Here is a 22,500-nt window from a genome sequence, read left to right on the forward strand (position 1 = left end):
CATATCTATTGATCACCTTGAATAACTTTGATTATAATGAAAATGGTTATAGGGATAAGGTACTCACACAAATGAATATATATAAATGATATATGTATATTTAATATGTATATAGATGATATACATGTGTGCGTGCCTGTGTGTGTGTGTATAGGATGGATGGTTAAACTTCCAAAGGATGAACAGTCAACATACAATAGTAGCTTTCTTTTTTGGTAAATGTGTGGGTTACTTTGTTAAGCCAGCTTTGTGCTCTAGGACAAGCTGTAACCAGCGTGTTGTTTGTATAGAGTGGTTCCTTATAGTTTGAGGAAAGACGATCGTCCGTTCGTTTTGGATTAAGCGAGTCAGCCAACGTGTTTGGAAACGTTTGGGTTGCCATGAAGAAATAAAGGCATCTTATGATAAACGAGAAATTTCGGTTTTAAAGCGGGTAGAACGAGATTCCTCTTTCAGAAAGTTAGGAATAGGTTAACCTTTTAACATTTGGAGAACAAAGTCTAGATGTGAAAACAACACAGTATTACTGAAAATTATAGGTGTAAGGTGTGAGATACAGGGAGGCGGAGTATGTTGGCTTGTGGGATAGTCACAGGGACGCGATGGCGATGCGCGGCTGCGCCCTCAGTCACTAGTCAGTTTTGTGCGAGTTGTGTTTATAGGTGGCATTATAATAGACGTTGTGTCTATATGAAAGACAGTCTTCATTCCATTAGTGGCCTTTCTCTGTCGTATGGATTATGTTGATAATCAAATATCTGTAACAGCGAAATGGTAACAGAAAGTGACTGCAGTGCACATTTAAAAAGAAAGATATTCAGTTTGTAAAAGGTATAGTAGTGGAAACGTTAGATGAGAAGAGGCAGATATTGCGGAAACGTCCGGTAAAGAAGTAAATGTTTGGTCAGTGTAATTTCTCAGTGTTACAAGGTCATCATAGACGACGAATTATGATTTTGATATTGAAATTTGTTAAAAAAAAAAAAAAAAAAAGGAAAACCTGGTTACGATGCGTGCTTTGAAAATGGTTCCATGCATAACCCTTGTTCATTTTGTGAAGTCCCATCTTTCTTATTAAAGAAAATTCTCTCGAGTCGGCGAAAAGAAAAAAAAATTCATAAGAAAATATGAAATCAGCTGGAAGGTGGGCATACGGTTGGAGCAGTTCATAGCTATTCAGTGCTGTTATGAAATGTACAGGTGTTATTGGCTCCTAAGTTTAATGATTAGTTTTGACATATTTCTCACCTGTGCAGGGCAGTCATGGACGAACTTCAAGGCGGTTTTTAAGAGGAACGCCATTTAGTTTTTATTCGATGATGTTAAATTAATTCTACGGCGTTTCCCTTGTTTTTGATCCCGGAACGGTGAATTTTTATGGTGCCTAATAGAAGTGAAATGACAAGTTCTGCGATGCGAAGTGCAGTGTTTTTTAATGGCTTTAAATATTTGATTATTTCGTGATTATGGATTGATTGGCGTTCCCTTACGATGGTGTCGATGGAGGTGTGATCGACCAGTTATCTCTTCATTACGTAAATAGAGAAAGAATGATTTTCTAACAAACAGTCGCTATGAACTGATAACAGATTTCTGTGCAAACACTCGTTTAACCGGTAGCGAAACATCTCTTAACTTTTTATTTGACATAGGCGAATATATTTTGCACTTAATTAAAGTCGAAGGTTAGAAAATGTAATTTGAATAAGAAAAATATTTTATTGGTAATGCTGGTTTGCGTTTTTGCGAGAACCTGCAGCATTGCTTTTCTACTTGATTTTGTTACTGTAGTTAACATTTGTATATTGTTCAGTGGAAAGGGAGTGCGTCTGTAATTTTTTCTTCATAGAAAACTTGCAGCCCTCGTACCAAGAATTTTCAAGCACCAAGTTTTTTACAATGAAATATAAGTAGTTTGGTTTGAAATTACTGTACATTATTCTAAAGGTTTGGGTCCTTCGAATATCACAAATACTGTTTATTATCGTAGGACCAAATTCGAGTGGTAGGCTGGAGTTTAATACAACGCTGACAGATTTCATTTAGGAGAACAGTCCTGGAGGTTCCTCTTGGGCGATCTTAATCCTTTAATCCAAGATGTAGGTCTATGGCTTTCAGTTTTATGATACTTTTCCGTTTCAGTCTCAAGTTATATAGCCTATTGATTGGTTTGGTTTTTCAGGTATATTTACAGTGTGTATGTATATATATATATAATTTATATATTTACATATTTATATGTAGATAGATACTTAGATATAGTTTCTGGCATAAAGGTTAAATACAGTTCGAAGTAAGACAAGTAGGACACGCTTTCCAAAGTTATCAAGAACTGTCATATTTTGAACGAGGTTGGTTCATGAAAAACTGGCTGGTCTTCATCTTAAACTTCTCGATGAAACCTAAATATACTTCTTTCACTCACTCCTGTTGCACCAGTCAAACGATACATCAATCTTGATATATCAAAGGTACGGCTTTTTTATTTTCCTGCTCAAGATACTTGAAAACATTGTAGGCGACTTCCTTTGCCGGGCGCGTAAAAGTCCTTGAAAGGGACACTCCAGTTTCTTGTAGGGTTGGGTTAAGGCCACTAAATGAGATTAAAAGACTTCTTCACCATACGGCACATTTGGCAGTGCCCTTCAAAAATTTACAATAAGTACAAGTTTTGTTTTTATCGTCTCCTGATGAAAACGGAATGGACAACTTAGTGGAAAAAGTAACATTTCTGGGCAGGTCTTTATAGCAGTTCTGCAAAAATTCAAGTAATTCAGTACACTATATATATATATATATATATATATATATATATATATATATATATATATATATATATATATATATATATATATATATATATATATATATATATAAATTTTACAGGTAATTCACAAGTACTTCTTAGATACCCCTAAAGGTCGAATTCATTTTACTTTGGGAAAACTTATACTCAAAGTGAATTATATAAAATTACATGTACTGTACGTATTGTTGTCGTTTTTATGATACTCAGGATCGAAATCACCCCATTTCCATCATGATAGTTAAATGCTAAATTAGTAACACGTAGCTATTTTATGATAGTTTTGTCATTAATTCGCGTATTACTTTTTATACTCAAATATTAAGCCACAAATTACCATCGAATTAACTCCGCCTCGCGGTTAACATACAACGGGTGATAATATTAGTCTACTCAGGCCAGGATTCAAACCTCTGCCTTCTCAGGTTGATAAATAGTGACGATGACATTTCTGTATAGCCACCATCCTTCTTAGCCGATATGAATCCTGATCAGGGTATATGCACTTACATATTATTTCCTTTGGGTGTAAATTATTCCCAACGTAAAATAAGTTGGATATTAATGGATTCTTTTTGGCTTAAATTTGAAATTTTATATATATATATAATATATATATATATATATATATATATATATATATATATAAGAAAGGCCCATAAACACTATTTAAACGTTGAAACCATATATTTCGGGCACTAGCTTCTGTGCCCTTGTTCACTGGTAGAATATGGGCAGGTGGAAAGTTACAATGGTATATATTCAAAAACATAAAGGTGTGGCCTAGGAGGCCCTAGGCCACACCTTGCTGTTTTTGAATATACCATTGTAACTTTCCACCCATCCATAGACCACACCTTTATGTTTTTAACCATTGTACTTTCACCTGCCCATATTCTACCAGTGAACAGGGGGCACAGGGCTTCTAGTGCTCAAATACACTTTCAGTATTACAAAAGATATCATTATATTATATTACACTGTATTATATTACAGGAAAAGACATTCATACATATATATATATATATATATATATATATATATATATATATATATATATATATATATATAAACATTATATATATATAATTATGTATGTATGTATAAGAACAATATACATAGTTATTAATCTAAGTTCGTAGATGACTTATGGATAGTGTTTAATGTTGGCTTTAGTTTGAAATTTCATGGAACTATTCGTTAGAGCAGTATAGGAAATCCCGCCACAAACCTAAAAACGTTAGACAGTGATGTTGCTTTATTGCTTTGACTTTTTCAAGGTAAGTTTATCGAAAGTTTCTTGAAGGTCTTAATGTTGGCGTCGTTTTCATGAAATCCAGAGCTATTGAAACCCAGTTTTGTGAAGCATTTGTTGTTTTTGAAATACTGAAAAAATTTTATCTGCAACGTACCTGATATATTTTGGTTGAAATCATGGCAGAATTAAGTGTCATTGTGAATTGAAAACTGAATTTAAGCCTATGCTACCCAACCTTAGTGCTTGTGAGAAGTTTGATTATTATTGTTACTACCAGAGGTTCCCAAGTTATTGCTTTTAATACAACCGCGATGGTTTTATATATCACTGCTCATCTCCTGTTACACGGCAGATAATGGTTTTAAACATTTAAATTTTGCCATCACTCACTGCAGGAGGGGGCCCGGTTTGGATTTCCATGTTCATAGTTACTGCCCAACTTTTCATTTGATATATTAAATGACTATGTTCCTAAACATTTGCATGTGTTACCCAACGACTACACCCACCCACCTGGGATACCACCCCGGTCCCAGAGTTAAGGGGTCGGTTGACTGACTTGATGCGTCATCTCAGACTATTTCTATCACAAGCATCTTCCTCCGCTAATCCCTTTTTCTCCAACTACTTTACTTTTATCACGCCGTCTAATCCTATGCCTCCCTCTTGTAAGGTTCCACGAAAGTCCTCTTTACTCCCTCCCCCTCACTCATGCTTACCCAAGGAGGTTAGATGCCTCCTTGTACTTAGCATGTGCCCTTACCATCTCAGGCTTGACTCTTATCATATCAGTGATCTCTATCTTCCCGCCACTTCTCATTTCTTCATTCTCCAAGCTCTTGCGCAGCTGGATCCCCAAAATCTACCTCAGCATTCTCATTTCTGCTCACTTAGTTTTCTGTTCCTCTTCCTCCTTCCTTCGTAGTGCCCATTTTTCTGAACCATACGTTATCATTGGTCTGATTATGGTACAGTAGATCTTTACTTTACTTTCAGTTTACTGGGCATTCTTTTGTCTCCCACTACCCCTGCCACCGCCTTCCTTTTCCCTCAAGCTGCCGTTATCCTACTTTCAACCTCAGTTTCACACCCTCCCTCCTGGCTTAAAGTAGGTCGCACCTATCATACAGGACATTTGTCTCAGTCTGCTCTCTAGGATCTTTCCTTTGATATATAATATGGCTACCTTTTTAGAAATTTCTATTGTAAAGAAAACGGTAACAGCATTAAAACTATAGCATCTTAACATTGACCTCATCTTTTCATCATGCTTAGGAATCATGTCCTGACAGCTTGCCTTCCCTGGGATAAATAATGTAAATAATGTAGGACCAAAATCGAGTTCTGTCAGGTTTCACATCGAAAAACAAATTAGGCTTATCTGGGGCGATCCTTCCACCCGGCCGTGACGCGTACATCCGATAGGTTAATGATGAGGACCAAATCCCGGCCATGACCCAGGCCCCCTAGCCACTGTTGTACTTTATTGTTATTGACATCCTTCGAGATTTGCTAAATTCTGCCATATAGAGGGGTTTCTTCCCGCCAGCCTCGCCGTGCTGGAAGAGTTAATCACTTTAATCCATGCCCTGGGTCGAAGACCTTCAGTTTTAAGATACTCGACTGTTTGAGTCTCAAATTACATAGCCCATTCATTTCATTTGTTTGGCTGTTCATTGTAGTATATATATATATATATATATATATATATATATATATATATATATATATATATATATATATATATATGAAAATATATTACTTCCAAGGTAGAGTGAATTGGATATTAAAGGACGTTTGTAGCTTTCTGATTGTATATGAATCACGGTGAAGTGATAAATAGTCATATATATATATATATATATATATATATATATATATATATATATATATATATATATATATATATATATATATATATATATATATATATTACTAAAAGGACCTCATTCAAACTGGATGGTATTTAATGGAGTTTTTATTCAAAAAGTTACAAAGCTTTCTTGGACAAACAAGGAGAAAGGGAAGATCTACACAAGTTTTTAGAAAAACATAAATAAACTAAATGAACACATCAAGTTCACATTAGAAGAAGAGAAGGAAGGAGAAATTCCCCTTTCTTGGATGTCCTGGTCAAGAGGGTAGGGGAGAATTTAAAATTCAAGGTATATAGGAAGAAGACACACAAATTCATACATACATAGGTTCTCCAGTCATAGGAAAGAAATAAAAATAGGATTAATGACAGGGTTGGCCATCAGGGCTTATAGGTTTGCAGTCCCGAATTTTTAGACGAAGAGTTGGATTACCTGAGGGAGAGTTTTAGGAGATTAGGCTACCCTAAGTATTGGTGGGAGTGGGCACATATCAAAGCAAGGAAAAACTATTTTGGGGAGAGGGAAAGGATTGAAAAGGAACATTTGGTAGGAAAGAAAAATAATTACAGTTCGGACAACAACTCTATTGCACCCATCAACAGGAAGCTAAATAATTTCAAATTGATAGGCAGCTACAAAACACCATTAGGAATAAAATAGTTAGAAACAAAAAAGTCAGTAGAGGGGAAGAGATTAGAGGGGGTTTATATGGCAGCGTGTCTAGACTGTGAAGAAGGGTACTATGGCGAAACTGGCAAATCATGTAAAGAGCGAAGCAAACAAACATCTGCAGAACATAAGGCATTATAATCAGACGTCGGCAGTTGCCAAACACTGTTGGGAAAATTATCACAGAATAGACTGGGAAAATATGAGTTTTCTGTACAGGAACACCAACAAAACATCTAGACTGGTTGTAGAAACGCCTTCATTTACTTGCGCCAACAACACGATGGCAGGAACACCGGAAACGGCTGAAGACAGCATATCTAGAAAAATCATATACTCCACAGTAGCAAGGAAACGAAGAAAAAACGCAAGAGAACGCACGGAAAACGGACATCTGGAACCGGGGATCAGAGAAAGACCAAGGTCAAGAGAGGGTGGAGGTCACACAGGAAGAGCTAGGCGATTATAGGATTAAAAGTACCCAGCACACAGATATAAATACAGCCGGACTATGCGTTTGCTCTACGGGCTGCACTAGAAGCAAGAGCCCGTGCTGGCACAAGGCCAGCTAAATCTAAAACAACAACAACAGCGTTTGCTCATTGTACGGATACTTGATAATGTGGACTGTTTGTCCAAGAAAGCTTGTAACTTTTTGAATAAAAACTCCATTAAATACCATCCAGTTTGAATGAGGTCCTTTTAGTAATTCTACTAATGCACAGAACAATTGTGTATGTGATAAAGTTAATATATATATATATATGTATGTATGTATGTGTGTGTGTGTGCTTCAACGGACAGGTAATGGATTAAGAGGTACAGAACAGTGCTATTTATAGAGTTGAAGGAAAGTTCCAGAAGTGGGCCAGTACGTCACACCTGTTGACATCTTCTTCTTAATCGTCTTAATCGCTGGTTGAGGAAGATTTTATCAATTAGGCCTGAATCCCAGGCTCCTTTTGAGAACATATCGTATTTCATTATTTCATCAGCACTGATTCTACCAAATGACTTTGCTGCTATAAATTATTCTTGACATATTCCAATTTATTTGATGATTATGATTATTTGTCATTAAAAATAGCTGAGCTCTGTTGGCCATATCCTGCTGAACGTTTTGTATCGTCTTTGGAAGACGATACAGGATTGGTCACAGTCAAGGCAAGGTATTTCGTGTACTCCTGTGTCTCTGGGGGACTGGCTTTTGTTGGACCTTAATTAGGGATTTGGCGAGGGTTTTTGGTATGTAAAGACAAAAGGGTTAGAATATCCAAGTGTCTGTGTCAACGTCTTAATCCTGTCCAGGTGTGGGATTTTGATTTTGTTGTTGGGCGTCTCTCTGGTCATGTTTTGAGGAGGTCGGTAGAAAATGACTTTTGCTTTATGTACAACTTTCTCAATTATATGATCGGGGTACTTTTAAGGATCACAGCTGCTTACGGATTAGTTCAAATTCGTTTTCTAGGAATTCCGGGGAGCAAATCCGTAAGGCTCTTACCGTATACAGAAAACCAACATTTTCAATATTCAGTCTTCAACTTTTAGTCTAGCGGGTGCTTTTTCTGAATTGTCTTGTTTTAATGTATATTTATATAGCATGTTGAGCCTCTTGAAGTCGTTAGTTTTATTCCATGTCTTTTAATTTTTTTTTCTTTTTAGCCTTGATGATGTAACAATGTGTTACGAAACGCGTCGGCAAATAAATACCACCTATAGATGAACGACTGTTTCCTTGTCACCCTGTCCTGTTATGCTGTGACCTGCTTGCATAACAACTATATATATATATATATATATATATATATATATATATATATATATATATATATATATATATATATATATATATATATATATATATATATATTATATTCCCAAGCATTAAGCTAGAAATGTCGTTTAATACCCAATTGTCACTACGGAAATATCACCGAAGGGGAACTGTAATTGGTAAACAATTCCAACCTCCCAGGTACCGAATCGTTTATCAGTTGTAGTTCCCCTTGGTGATATTCTCAAGTAAAGCGAATTAGATGTTAAACGACATTTGTAGCTTATTGTTTATGGATACACATACATACATATACATACAACATACATACATATGCAGATTCATACTGTATGGCCGAAAGGAAAAGTTGATGTAAAACTGCTCTGCTTGAAAGTGAATCCTAATATAATATAAATCCACAGTACAAAGGTGAAAATGATTTTGCTTGCTTGTCTGGTACTGATGTAAAGAAACACATTACGCAGAAGGCCAAGGAACTGCTTTACACCAGTGATAAATGGTCGGTTATTTGACTTAAAATTGAAATTAATTCATGCTTGCTAAAGCTACAAACAGTCGATGAGCATGACATAATCACTGATCTGACGGGTTCGCGAGAAGAAAGACTTGATGGCGAAGGTTAAACCGGACTGGGCGCTGTTGTAATTTAAGAAACCAGAAGACCTCCTCAGTATCGAGGTGTAAGAGGATACAGACGAATAACTGAATTGTGTTCAGCCGAATTTTTAGTTAATGGAGACGTACTTGGCAGAAGTCGGTACGTGAAGGAATAAAAACAAACATTTTTTCTTGAAGGCGACGGACTGAAAATTATTCGTGATTAATAATTTTCCATAAAGTTTGCCCTTTGTTGTAAATATATTTTTGCTCATGGACGTTTGTAATATATTGGACTTTCATTTGTGCTCAGATATCTAGAGTTTCATTCGAAATGCATAAATTGTTTCAATACATACAGCACGTCTGCAGGAGGTTTGAACATCTGTGCTGCTTTAAAGACCTACAGAGATTGTAACCAGACTTATTTGTGTACTCGTCAGGAACAGTATTCGCACAGTAAACAGGAAGGTGTTCTTAACGGATATTGGAAGAAATTCACTTTCGCGAATGGAAATATTTCGTAAACAGCCAAAACTTCAAAGCTTCCTGTCACTTTTAATACGAAAATTATGTGAAGAATGCCTTGAGATTTTCCAAAATAACGTTGAAAGTCGCATGTCTGTCTGTTATTGATTGATAATGCCAGGTGCTCCATACCCATGGGAAATAGGTTTGAATGTCATATTTTAGATGACTCACGTTTATATTTTAATGATCATTATACAGTCGTAATAAATAATTATGTTGCTTTAAAGATATACATGAATATTTCATCAAATAGATAAAATTGCCAATAAGTAGCGATAATGATAAAAAATTATTAGTAGCCTGTTAAAATCTAGCCCTTTTAAAGTCGATACTTCACTAAAAGCGTTTCATCTTTGTATTAGAATTTTAAAACTAATTTACAAAACATTACAAACGAAGTTGTGAAAAGCAAAATGTATGCAGGAAACTTTGAGAAATGCCAGATAACTCACCTCTATGAAAATCGTCAAAAATTGAGAACGTAAAACCACCTAAGCCTGCATTATCAAGTGTCCATCTTGAACTTATTAATAATGAACAAAAATCTAAGACTGTTAATTTCTAAATATTTGAAGAATGTAATAATAAATTCATATTGGAAGAATTAAAATGTGCTATTTTCTAATTGTTCAGCCTTATCGTCTCTTAAGAAATTTGGAATAAACGAGATTACACTTGGTTAAATTTTACTACGATTAAAATTGGACCAAGAACCTTTTTCTGAATGCATGGCGTCGTGCAATAATTGTACCCATAAAAGATAAGGCAAACATCGTAGCATTCCATCAAACTATAAACCAATATCGCTGACAAGAAGCTTCGGTAAACTGATAGAGAAGATAGCAGAACGAAACTTGCAAGGCCCTCCAGAAAATGCCTTCTCAGCCCTGTTAGAATCCCAGACCATCAGAGCAACTCTTGATTCTCTTGCGTATAAGAAACTTATAAGATAAGAGTATTTGAAGGAAACTGGTTTTAGTATTTTTGCGTTCAGAAATTTTATTCTTGGAAATCTGTTGTGAACTTCTTACATCTTAACAGAATTCGTAGAATTTATCATTTTCTTATACAAAATTCATTGTTAATACTCGCATTCGAACTACAATAGGCATTCTTCAAGGAAGTGTCTTTGCTGGAGCACTTTTTTTTATTCGTTGGTCATAGACCACATTTACACATGCCAAGTAGAACTGCAAGGTAAATGTGCAAGTATCCAGCTCTCATTTTGAAAGGCAAATAGCCACGGCAAGTTTTGCTTACGCACAGTAATCGTTCTGTGCAGGTAGCCTTTTAATTTCACTGAACACCAGTGTCCGTTTCATGGGATTGACGTCATACCAACTGCACATAGTAATTAAAATAAAAATACATTATATAACATATATATATTATATATGTAATATGTATATATATAATATATATATATATATATATATATATATATATATATATATATATATATATATATATATATATATATATATATATATATATATATATATATATATATGAATAACTTTTTAGTGGCAGGGTCAGTTCAGTATACTGGATTTGTCAGGAAGTATATTTCCTTCTTATATAGAATGGAAACGAACCCTCCAACCGTGTTTAGTCACAACGGTGCCGTCATGTACGGAGTATGTTTTTAATTGCGATTTCTGTGTATTCAAGAAATCAGAACGATAACTGTGTAACTCCCCCGTACGGCATGTAAGATTTTCATTACCACGCATTTATTCTGAGATTGTTAGTAGTTATCAGTAGTCAAAATTTTTCAGTATGTTTATTCATTCATTTTTGTTAATGCGTCATCAATGATTAAATAAAATGTTTTTTTATGGTATGGCTTAAATTTGATGCTCAAAAATTAGTTTCCCAACAAATTATCTTTGGGTTAAATAGAAATAAAATTCCATTTTCCCCGGCAGTAATCCAAAGTCCCGAAAATAGGGTGGTTACAGTGCACAGCAAGGCCATTTAAATATACACAGAGTATATTTAAAGGACCTTGGTACACAGGCTGGAGAGCATGTAACGACCGAGTGCCTGTTCACACAAGCAAGGAGTGTGGCTAGTAACTAGCCCCGGGGTAAGTTGCCCCTAAGTACAGTAGCTGATTATTCACTTGTTTTGTCATTCAGTTTGCCCGCAACCTCCCTCTTACTGGACTTGGCAGAAATTTTGGGCAAGATATGTTTGCACACGAAGGTAACCTGACTTGTGTACCTGACTTACTTGCCCGGTTTAAATCTCCTAATGATAGAACTCGCCAGTTGTACACACTATCAATTATGGGATGATTTGACAGCTTTTTCTGTTTCCAGAATATACTGTAAGAGCATTCTTTGAAAGTTTGTGGGCATCGTCACTTTAGCTTTGCTCGTAGAAAACTAATGCAGAAGTATAATATGAAGACAAAATATATATACCAACAACGTGTAGTTATTACATCTTAAAGGACATACAAATATCCTTCTAAATTTTTTTAAGCTGAAAAAATTATTATCTAAATTAAAAGACAAACACGTCAAAACCATAGTTGATCATTCCTTCAGTCTTCGTAAGTAATGAGACGAAGCTTCAAAGTAAGCAAACAGCGACAGTGCTGATGCTATATAAGCTCTTGGTATAATCAGTTACTGATTATGAAAAACCAGTCTACAGTTTTGCAAAGTGATCATTAAGAATTCTGAAAGATTATACGAATGTGCGCTGGTCCTTTTCGGGCATCGCCAAATGTTAGTATCATGTCAGATGGGAAAGAGCTGTGTAACCATTGGAAATGACGAATAGTGACTTATAAAGCGAGATGTTTCTGATGAAGTAATGACAGTTGCTTCTAGCAGTGTGGAAGTAGCATGAACTCCATTGATGTGTTTGTGTAAACATAAAGTTGACTTGATGCCCAATTGCATGGTGATAGAAGGAACTGTATTCTTACATAACATTAACAACAGGAACAAAAATAATGGAAGAAAGTTTAAGAAAAAGCTAAATGGCCATTAGGAATTTAGAAAATATATACCAAGCCAAGACCAGAATCCAAAGAGAAAGCTTGAGCACAGTAAGAAGCTTTGAGATTTTGGAAAGAGCATTTTTTCCGTGCTTTCAGTAGAGAAGAACCGAAGGATCTAATACGCTGAAGTGAATGAAAATATGATAGAGCCAAGGAAACAAATGGAAGAAGCACCTTCCGGATAATACACCATCAAATTCAAATGAATAATACAGAGTACAGAAGGAAGAAGAGATGTCTGGTGTATGGGGTACTATGGTCTATTTTTTTTAACCTGGCAGACTTGCATTTAGCTGCTTGCCGCTGATTGGATGGACGTCCTGTCCGAATCTCACAGTTTTGTTTTCACACTGTTTCAGAATTGTGATTATACGGTCATAGAGCGAGTTAAGAGCTAAGTTATGTAATGTTATGTAAATACCAGTTGTAATAAACGTAAGTATTAAGAACTTACATACCGAAATATTATATATATATATATATATATATATATATATATATATATATATATATATATATATATATATATATATATATATATATATATATATATAATATATATATATATATATATTTAACAATTATGAAACAACACTTACCGAAACCGTAGGCTAGAAATATGTTTTAAACGCATGAACTTTGTTTAATTTCCAGCTAGATTTTTAGCGCAATCTTGTCATTAATGGTTTGGAAACAACCAAAACGTATTTATTGTACATTGCTGAAGGCTCTATAGCGCATAAGTTCAAAAAATTATCGTAGAGATTTAAGCTTGGCGGAGAAGTTGAGGAGGTGTTGTGGGAGGAATAGCCACAGGGTTGACACAAGGTTGGCGTACTTTCAGCGGGAGGTTCAAATTTGGGTTGCGGTGCGCCTTGTGTTCCTAAAATAATCATTAAGATGTTTATATATCATAATAATTTTTTTTTTTCACTTCAAAAATACTGCAGACGGAATGTCATTAATATTTAAGGGTATGTATAAAGGCAAACTGAATATGCATTGAATTTATGAATACTTTTTTTCCAGCTAGTGTGCTACTCTCTGCTATATAAAATTTCAGTAAATTAACTGTTCTTCAAATAGAGATTTTCAGTTATGTCTTTGCTTGGTGTCTGAAGTTCCTTCATGTGTCCTTTGATCTGTATCGTCTCTTGTGGCCATGGATGAAATAAGTGAAACAGATAGTGAGGCACGTGCTCGATAGCCGATTCTAAGCTGAATAATTCTGGTTGTAAGTGGTGTGTGCTGACGACAACTCACCGGCTGTTCCCCCCACAACTCCACCTCCTCAACTTCTCCGCCAAGCTTAGGCGTTATAGAACCTTCAGCAATGCACAATAAACACATTCTGTTTATTTCAAAACCACTAATGGCATGATTTCGCTAAAAATCCAGCTAAAAATTAAACATTAAAGTTCATGCGTTTGAAACATTTTTCTAGTCTACGGCTTCGGTAAGTGTCGTTTCATAATTGTTAAATATATATAATATTTCGGGATGTAAGTTCTTAATACTTACGTTTATTACAACTGGTATTTACATAACATTACATAACTTAGCCGTATAATCACAATTCTGAAACAGTTTGAAAACAACACTGTGAGATTCGGACAACAGGACGTCCATCCAATCAGCGGCAAGCAGCTAAGTGCAAGTTTGCCAGGTTAAAGAAAATAGACTTTAGTAACTTCGTCACATCTAATAATGGAGGAAAAATGGCGTAAGACAGCGAAAATTAAGACCAAACTAAAACGTACAAAAGAAATCGCTCGAAAGAAAAGTAGAAATGACAACAATTGGTCGGATATTCAGAATCGGAGAGCTATCGGAAAATTATTTGAATTGTAACAAAGAAAAATGACAGATATCTGTAAACCTCAAGCAGGCCTGTAGCAGTTCCTTTTGAACATTTGGACTCTCGATTTCTGGTTTTTCCAACGTTTTTGGGAATCACGCTACGGTTTGTAATGAGGAGGGGTAACGTGGAATAAAGAATATTGGATAGATCTGGGAAACGACAAGGAGCCCTGAGAGCCAGTCATCAAAGAATTCATTTCGCTTTGGACGATAACGACTGCGTGTATGCACTGAAGGTCACGTATCAAAGAGATGCATATCTGATACTAGTCATGTCAGCTCGCATGCAGACCAACCCAATCGGCTATAAAAGAGAACTGACTCATCCTTATATGAATTAGCTTCGGAAATGGATAAGCTGCTGTGTCCAGTGGGAAGGCCATTTAATTCATATTATTAAATGTCATTCACCAAGCTAGGTGGCAGTTTGTTGAGGTTACGCAATTTTAGTGTACGCTTACCGTCAAAAAGGACGGTAAAATGAGAGTCGAGACGTTGAGTCCCAAGCATTGGGACATTACGTTCAGTCCAGGAGCACCAAGGTGCCTTTTTAGCCTTCATACAGTATTTATAGAAATGGGCCAGTAGTCTCAAAGATGTTACGGATAAATATGTGGAAGTAAACTGCGTTCGGATCAAGCGAGGTTCTCATCCAGGAAATCTGTAGTCGGTGATAATTGAATAAAGTGCATTAGAAGGTTTGAACAAAGGCTAGCGCGTCAGATGCTTCTTCATCTTGCAATGGAGGTTTAATTTTGCCCGAATACCAGCCCTCCACCGTACGGGGGTTAGTGCTGTCAGTGCACCTCACGCGTGGTGCACTGTAGGCATTACTTGAGATTCTTTGCAGCGTCCCGTCGGCCCTTACCTGCAACTCTTTTCTTTCCTTTTACTGTACCTCCATTCATATTCTTTCTTCCATCTTATTTCCCACCCTCTTCTAACAATTTTTCAGTGCAACTGCGAGGTTTTCCTCCTGTTACACCTTTGTAACCTTTTCCTCAATTTTCCTTTCAGCGTTGAATGACCTCATAGGTCCCAGCCCTTGGCTTTAGGCCTAAATTGTTTATTCTATTCTAATACCATCGAGTTCAGAACAGTGGACATGTAGATACTGCTGTTGAAAAATCAGCAAACGAATAATTAATCTATCGGAATTAATATACAAGTAAATGGGATAAAACCAACCTGTTAATAACGCTCTGCTGCACTCTTGGGCGTCTGTTACAAAACAAACTCTAATCAATAGAGATAAGTCGTTTGAGAATAGGCGACACACGATTGACTCATTATTTAATGTCGTTTCATGATAACATCAGTGTGTTGTAATAAGTGTAATACAGTTTTTCTGTAAAACAAATAAAATTTATTCATTATTGAGGATCACATATACACCATTAACCTCAAAAATAAGACGAGGAAACCATAGGGGAACGTTCCTTTAACTTCAAGACAAAATTAAACAAGTAAAAAAGGCGCCGAAGTTTCGTCGGCGCAATCAAGTTTTCTGTACATGAAACTCTAAGCCACGGCCCAGTGGTGGCCTGTGTTCTTGGCACCTACAGTGGAGCCAGGCGCACGATCATGGCTAATTTTAACCTAAAATAAAATAAAAACTACTGAGGCTAGAGGGCTGCAATTTGATATGTTTGCTGGTTCGAGGTTGGATGATCACTATACCAATTTGCAGCCCTCTAGCCTCAGTAGTTGTTAAGATCTGAGAGCAGATAAAGTGCGGACGGGCAGACAAATAGCCATCTCAGTTTTCTTCTACAGAAAACTAAAATCATGGATCAGTCAATACTTTTCCGTGAATACCATACTCAGAACATTAAATATAAAAAGTTGATTCTCAAAATACAGATTTTAAAGACAATTAGAGGCTTTGATTTGAGTCTCTCTCTCTCTCTCTCTCTCTCTCTCTCTCTCTCTCTCTCTCTCTCTCTCTCTCTCTCTCTCTCAGAACAAGGTATCTTTATCGACCGGAATAGTATTGATTCTAAGGATTACTGTGGGACAACTGACGAGAGAAGGAAAACGTTGGTAACCTCCAGGTTTTAGGAGGGCTGCCTGTAGAATTTTATATGAGTGAACAGAAAAGCAGCTGGAAAATCAATTAAAAATCTGGCTAATGGAAAGTGGATGGAATAGAGGATGCATAACCAGCCCATTATTTCCACCAACTTCGACTCGGATAAACATTTTTGCCCAGAAACTTTATACTTACGAGTTTTTCATAATGGAAAATACTAATTTGGAATGGTTAGTTAGAGATGAAAAAGTTGGTTATATTTTTATCATAGGTTTTTTTTTATTAACAAAGAATTCCTCCACGCTTATCCTGGATTCAAGTTTTTAACCTTTTAATGCCAGTATATCAGAAAATATTAAATATGATTTTGCATATACCGTCAAGCGGTAAGCTTTAGGTATTCGTTAGCGTGCATCAGTCACACTGTACCGTCTTAACTTTCAGACCAATGTAACCTTTGGCGTTATATACTGTTTTCCCCCTACTTCATGGTTTGTACGTGCTAAATAGCAACTTGGTAACTTATCTCCTTGGAGGTTCTTAATAACGTGATTAGATTGGGATCAAGTGGTGGTCACAACAGCTGATAATTGGGTATGTAAGGAAACCTCCCCTAGACAACTGGCTCTCGAAACGAAGTAGCTTTTATCGTGTGATTGTCATTTGGGGTCCGATAATGCATCTTGTTCGTCTGCCAGACCAGTAAGCTACGCTCTGTTAGTAGCATATATTTCATAAAGTTTGTGAAGTGCGATACGTGTGGAGTTACAGGATTCTGTGGAAGTTTCTCATATTAATACGGTATGAACATCAGTAATATTAGGAAAAAAGTAATATCATATTAGGAAAAGTTCACCAGTGTTGAAAAATACCAGCAAATTTCTTGCAGTGATAACCTTTCAAAGACACGGTCAGAAACTTGACTCGGGACATTTCGTATGGAGATACTAGAAGCGGTGAAACTGCAAGGCGTTTACAGTGAAAAGAAAAATTGGCGTGAACTTGTTTGATACTTGGCACTGACATGTCAGTTAAAGTAGGTCGATGTCCATAGTGCCAGAAAAATCTAGAACCAAAGCAAGTTCGTCGACCCCACGCTTTAATTGTTCATTGAAGAAACACTCCTTGCGTACGATATGCGCCCAGTACATTTCATCATTTTTGAGTCTAGGGTCACACTAAGGGACATCCAGCATAAGGATATAGGCTACATGGGATAAGAACCGATTACGTAATGTTTATGCTCTGAGAAGGGTGTTGATATGCAGGAGTTGTGAAAAGGGTAGCCCACGTGAAAGGATGCATCAGTGTGTTATAAGACGGTCTGATCACTGGGAAAGAGTGGAGGATGGTAGGTAGGCGAAAAGAGTATTATTCGGGAGTACTTTGTTGAGGGAGAAGAGGAAGACCAAGGAAGGGCAGTTTAGAAAGCATAAAGAAGATACTAGAAAGGCTTGACTGCAGGGGGCATTTGACCCACTGCTGATGAACCTTTTGTGTAGGTGTATGAAGTGGCTGATGTGAACATTTTTTGCACAGATATATCCGCGACACCGGTTAGTGTGACTGTGGCACTGACCGTTGTCGTGTCATTTAATCGGGAACCATTCCCTCTTCGGGGACAGGGCGTAATGTTAAAAACAATATGATACATAGAAGAATATATATATATATATATATATATATATATATATATATATATATATATATATATATATATATATATATATATATATATTACTTGCATACAACCATGCGCGTACAACCATGAGATTTATATACTCTTAAATCGGTACACATAAGCCATACGTCAGACATGAGAGCCAATTACATAATTAGATAAACACATAGTAATCACAACTCCCGTTCTGTTGACAATACTCAGTAATTTGATGGTTGATTTTGATAAAAACGTTATCAGCTTCCTACTAAGGTTTCTTATTCAGGTGACTTATCTACTTCGTCGGAAAAACGTCGAAAACGTTTACTCGTTAATTTAGCCGCATGAGTTGCTCTTATGAATTCAGGGGACGTCAGATATACTGTAAAAGGGCCACCTGCTATGGTTATTTTTAGTGAGCAGGTGTAAAATACGTACTGCTTATTAATATAATTCAGGTTTTATTTTTAGAAGGCTGGAAGAGTTGTCATCTGTTGATTCATTGATTCAATATGACCTGACTCCTCTCGGTGCTGAAATAGTATCTGTACGGGGGAATATAATCAGCAGATCGACTTGATAACTTGTGCTAATGCAGTTATTTATTATGCGATCACAGCAGAAGTTTGACACTTGAGTAGGATCCCCAACTCCAACACCCTCACAGCAGCACTGCTCTCTCCATCGCCGCTCGCCCTCTCACAAAGGTCTACGAAGATGTTGCTTTCTGTTCAGTAATTACGGAGTTCATTTTAGTGATCTCTAATTGCGTGTAACATTCGTATTTCACTCATGTTCTGTTCATTTTGTTGTTGGGTTTTGTTTATTGTAATAAAATATGTGGTCGACGTGATCATATTCGACGTTCCCAATAAAAAAAGGAACTTTTTGTTTCTTCCATTGATAAGGTTCTGAAAATATATATATATATATATATATATATATATATATATATATATATATATATATATATATATATATATATATATATATGACTATTTATCACATCACCGTGATTCATATACAATCAGAAAGCTACAAACGTCCTTTAATATCAATTCACTCTACCTCCAGAAGTAATATATTTTCATATATGTTACCGAAGGGAATTTTTAGGTGATAATAAGTCCACCGTCCCGTGGGATCGAACCAGCGACGGACGAGAATCAGGACTACAGTGACACACTAACCCGGTCGGCCTGGTTGGTGTGTAATCTGATTCGTCCGTCGCTTCCCAACAACTTTTATTATCACTAAAAATCATCCCTGATTATATATATTCCGATAAAAATAATATAGATGTTAACTTTCTGATTATATATATATATATATATATACATATATATATATATATATATATATATATATATATATATATATATATTTAAAGTTGAAACAAATAAGGACCTACACCCAGTCTCTTTTTTTACCTGTGGTGATCTGCGATTATATATATATATATATATATATATATATATATATATATATATATATATATATATATATATATATATATATATATATATATATATAATTATATATGTGTATATGTATATATGCATGTATGCATATATATTTATATAATAATATATATATAAATAAACAATCTCACTTGTATCTTCAGGGTTACAACAAAATAAAGCACATAATTTTTAATACTGAAATAGAATTTATTTAAAGCGAATTTGGAATCTGTGAAGTTCACATGGATAGAAATAAATAAAAAATATAAAAGCAAAGTTGAATAACATTGCAACAAAATAGAAAGGAAAGAACAATATGATTAACGGGAGAAGTTAACACTAATTTTAAATAAAAAAAAAAGCTGAATAGAATAGAAATTGTAAGAAAATAAAGGAAGTTGAAACAACGACTATCCTCAACGACAGACAAATTAATAATTATATAACCCTTGATAGTATAATGTACAACATTATTTATTAGTTGCATATTGGTATGAATGAAGCAACGTCAGTTTAAATAAAGCGATAGGGAAAGGAAAAGGAGCCGAAGTTTGTAGGAGATGAAAAGAGTAGAATGGGGGAATAGGCTTGTTGACTACGCTGATGACGCTCGCACCGAGCTTGTTTTAGTACTGCACTTGAACTGTTAAGTTAGGTGATAGCCGAATAACATAAAGGACCCGAACCCGAGAAAGTGATGTACCGCTCTTAGGGGATGTGTGATTCATCTGAAAATTACTGTACTCTATTGAATATTGTGTTTACATTTTTCTTTTGTGGTTATAAATTGCCCACAGAGGTTCGCAGATTAATTGGTTTTTATCATAAAATTTAAATCTAATATATGGGTACATGTTACTCACGGTCTGCGAGAGGGAATGGAAGCAGTCGTGGTAGGGTTAGAAAATAAAAGGTTTCATTGAAGGATAGGACAAATATTTGGAGATGCAGTTGCATGAGAGAAGAGAGTGTCATTTGCAAGTATGCAGGATAAATTATGTAGTTAGCAAGACTTTGAAAGAGGAAAAGAAAGTGAGTAATTAAAATCAAATACTTATTAGGGTGATGTTCATCAGAACAGTGAATACGAGAAGAAGGTTAATGATCAAATGGATATAACAATAAAAGTTGCAGTGAGATGATGTTTTGGGAAGACAGTGAACTCTTGCTTTAATGGAGTGATTTATTAAAAGATTTATTGAATGTAGAAGATAGAAAAGAATCTTAGCTGGGTAACAGAGATACTGGAAGTAACTTAAGAATGCAAGGAGGGCATTTGGGGATTGAAGGATGGAAAGGCAGCGATAGTTGAGGGATGCTGCGGCACAGTTGTGAATGTGAGGATTTGTGTTCTCAGGTTGTGTAAGAAATATCTGGATGAGGTAAAATTTTCAGAGGGATTGGTGAGAAGAGTAGTTGTTCCAGTTGATAAGGGGAAAATATAGGAGACTGTGAGAATCTTAGAGGTGCGTCCTAGGATTTATAATGATAAAGTAAGACATTGAATAGGACTGATGCGTGGAGAACAATGTGGGTTGAGACAAGAAAAAAAGATCCGTGAAATAGGTGTTTGTGAAGTAGTCACGAGAAGTTTTAGAGAAAGGGAAAAGACTACGCAGTACGTGTAGAATTTGAAAATGCTTTTTGTATGACTGATGAAACTACAGTGTGGAGGGCATTAATGATATTATATAGTGTAGAGGGTAATGGGCTTAGTTATTTATAGGTATTTATTAAAAAGAAGGCGAAACATTTTAGAATATGCAGACTTGAGAATGAGTGGTTTGGTATAAAAGTAGGTCTTAGACAAGGAGCTGCCATTTCTACAAGGCTTTTAATGTCATATAGATGGATTTATGTTTTAAGTCAGAGTACGGACGTTAAGTCTAGATACAAATAAGTTTAGCATGGGTTATGAATGGATTGGGAAATGGTTGACGTTTGCAGATGATGCACTGCTAATTGGGAATAGTTAAGAGAAGCTGCTTGAAAGTGTTGCAAAGTGGAGAAAGTTTAGAATAACTGTGAAACGGGTAAGGTTATGAGAGTAAATGGAAACCAGGAAGGTGAAGAAATGAATGTTGCTATGGATGGTGGAAGAATGAAGGCGAGTGTTTCGTATTAGTATTTTAGGATTTAAAGGTTTATGGTAAATGACGGAATAGTCAAGTCGCAGAATGGATGAGGTAAGAAGGGTAGCAGGGGTATGCAAAAAATTCTGATCAGATTTATAGAGGTTAAGGAAACCAGGGTTAGAATATATGAAACGTTTGTTGATCCAACTGTGCTTTGTGGATGTTAAGTTGAATCTGTTGAGATGAATTTTTATAATACTTGAATCATAAAAATACTTGACTTGCCTTAGGGATGTAGCATCCCCGTCGCCCACGTTTGGGTATATCTGTAGATCGCTCCCGGCATACCGTCCACCAGCCTACTCTGCTGTAAATGGGTTCCAGCACCTGCTATGGTGAAAAGATGATTTGGTTAGAAATCTTTTCCAAAGAGGGAGAAAAACTGTGGACAGTTTTTAATGTCCGGAGATCAGTGAAGTCAGTATATTATCGGTTGGCTATATTTTAAAATCCAGCCTCTGGTATTGTCAAGTGGTAGAGATAGAGATATTTATCTAATGTACTGAGTCTCTGTCAAATATGGGTGAATCTTTATAATCAAGAAGTATCTTTTCGGCCTCCCTTATTCCTCAGATATGTTTGTACACCGAGAGAATTGTTCATTTAAATAGAAAACGTTGGCTGTCGATCATTGTAGTTATCTTATTATCCCTCATGTGCAGTAGTCGTTATCAATAGCTCTCTCTCTCTCTCTCTCTCTCTCTCTCTCTCTCTCTCTCTCTCTCTCTTATTATCCCTCATGTGCAGTAGTCGTTATCAATAGCTCTCTCTCTCTCTCTCTCTCTCTCTCTCTTATTATCC

The 22,500-nt window shown here is 35.9% G+C and overlaps 1 protein-coding gene across 19 annotated transcripts in view; it reads left to right on the forward strand.

The window, feature by feature from the left end:
* Positions 1-587: 587 nt before the first annotated feature.
* LOC136836076 (potassium channel subfamily K member 6-like) overlaps positions 588-22,500 on the forward strand; it is a 174,807-nt gene continuing 152,894 nt past the window's right edge. For 4 of the 19 annotated variants that reach the window (XR_010852340.1, XM_067100021.1, XM_067100003.1 and 1 more), the window contains exon 1: positions 17,110-17,242. The gene's annotated coding sequence lies outside the window, so the exon portion shown is untranslated. Of the gene's footprint in view, positions 904-1,085; positions 1,145-17,042; positions 17,243-22,500 lie in introns of those variants that run through there. The other 15 variants (XM_067100005.1, XM_067100010.1, XM_067100004.1 and 12 more) reach the window with 15 other exon arrangements.

This window comes from Macrobrachium rosenbergii, chromosome 56, assembly GCF_040412425.1.
Source record: "Macrobrachium rosenbergii isolate ZJJX-2024 chromosome 56, ASM4041242v1, whole genome shotgun sequence".
Lineage (NCBI taxonomy): Eukaryota > Metazoa > Arthropoda > Malacostraca > Decapoda > Palaemonidae > Macrobrachium > Macrobrachium rosenbergii.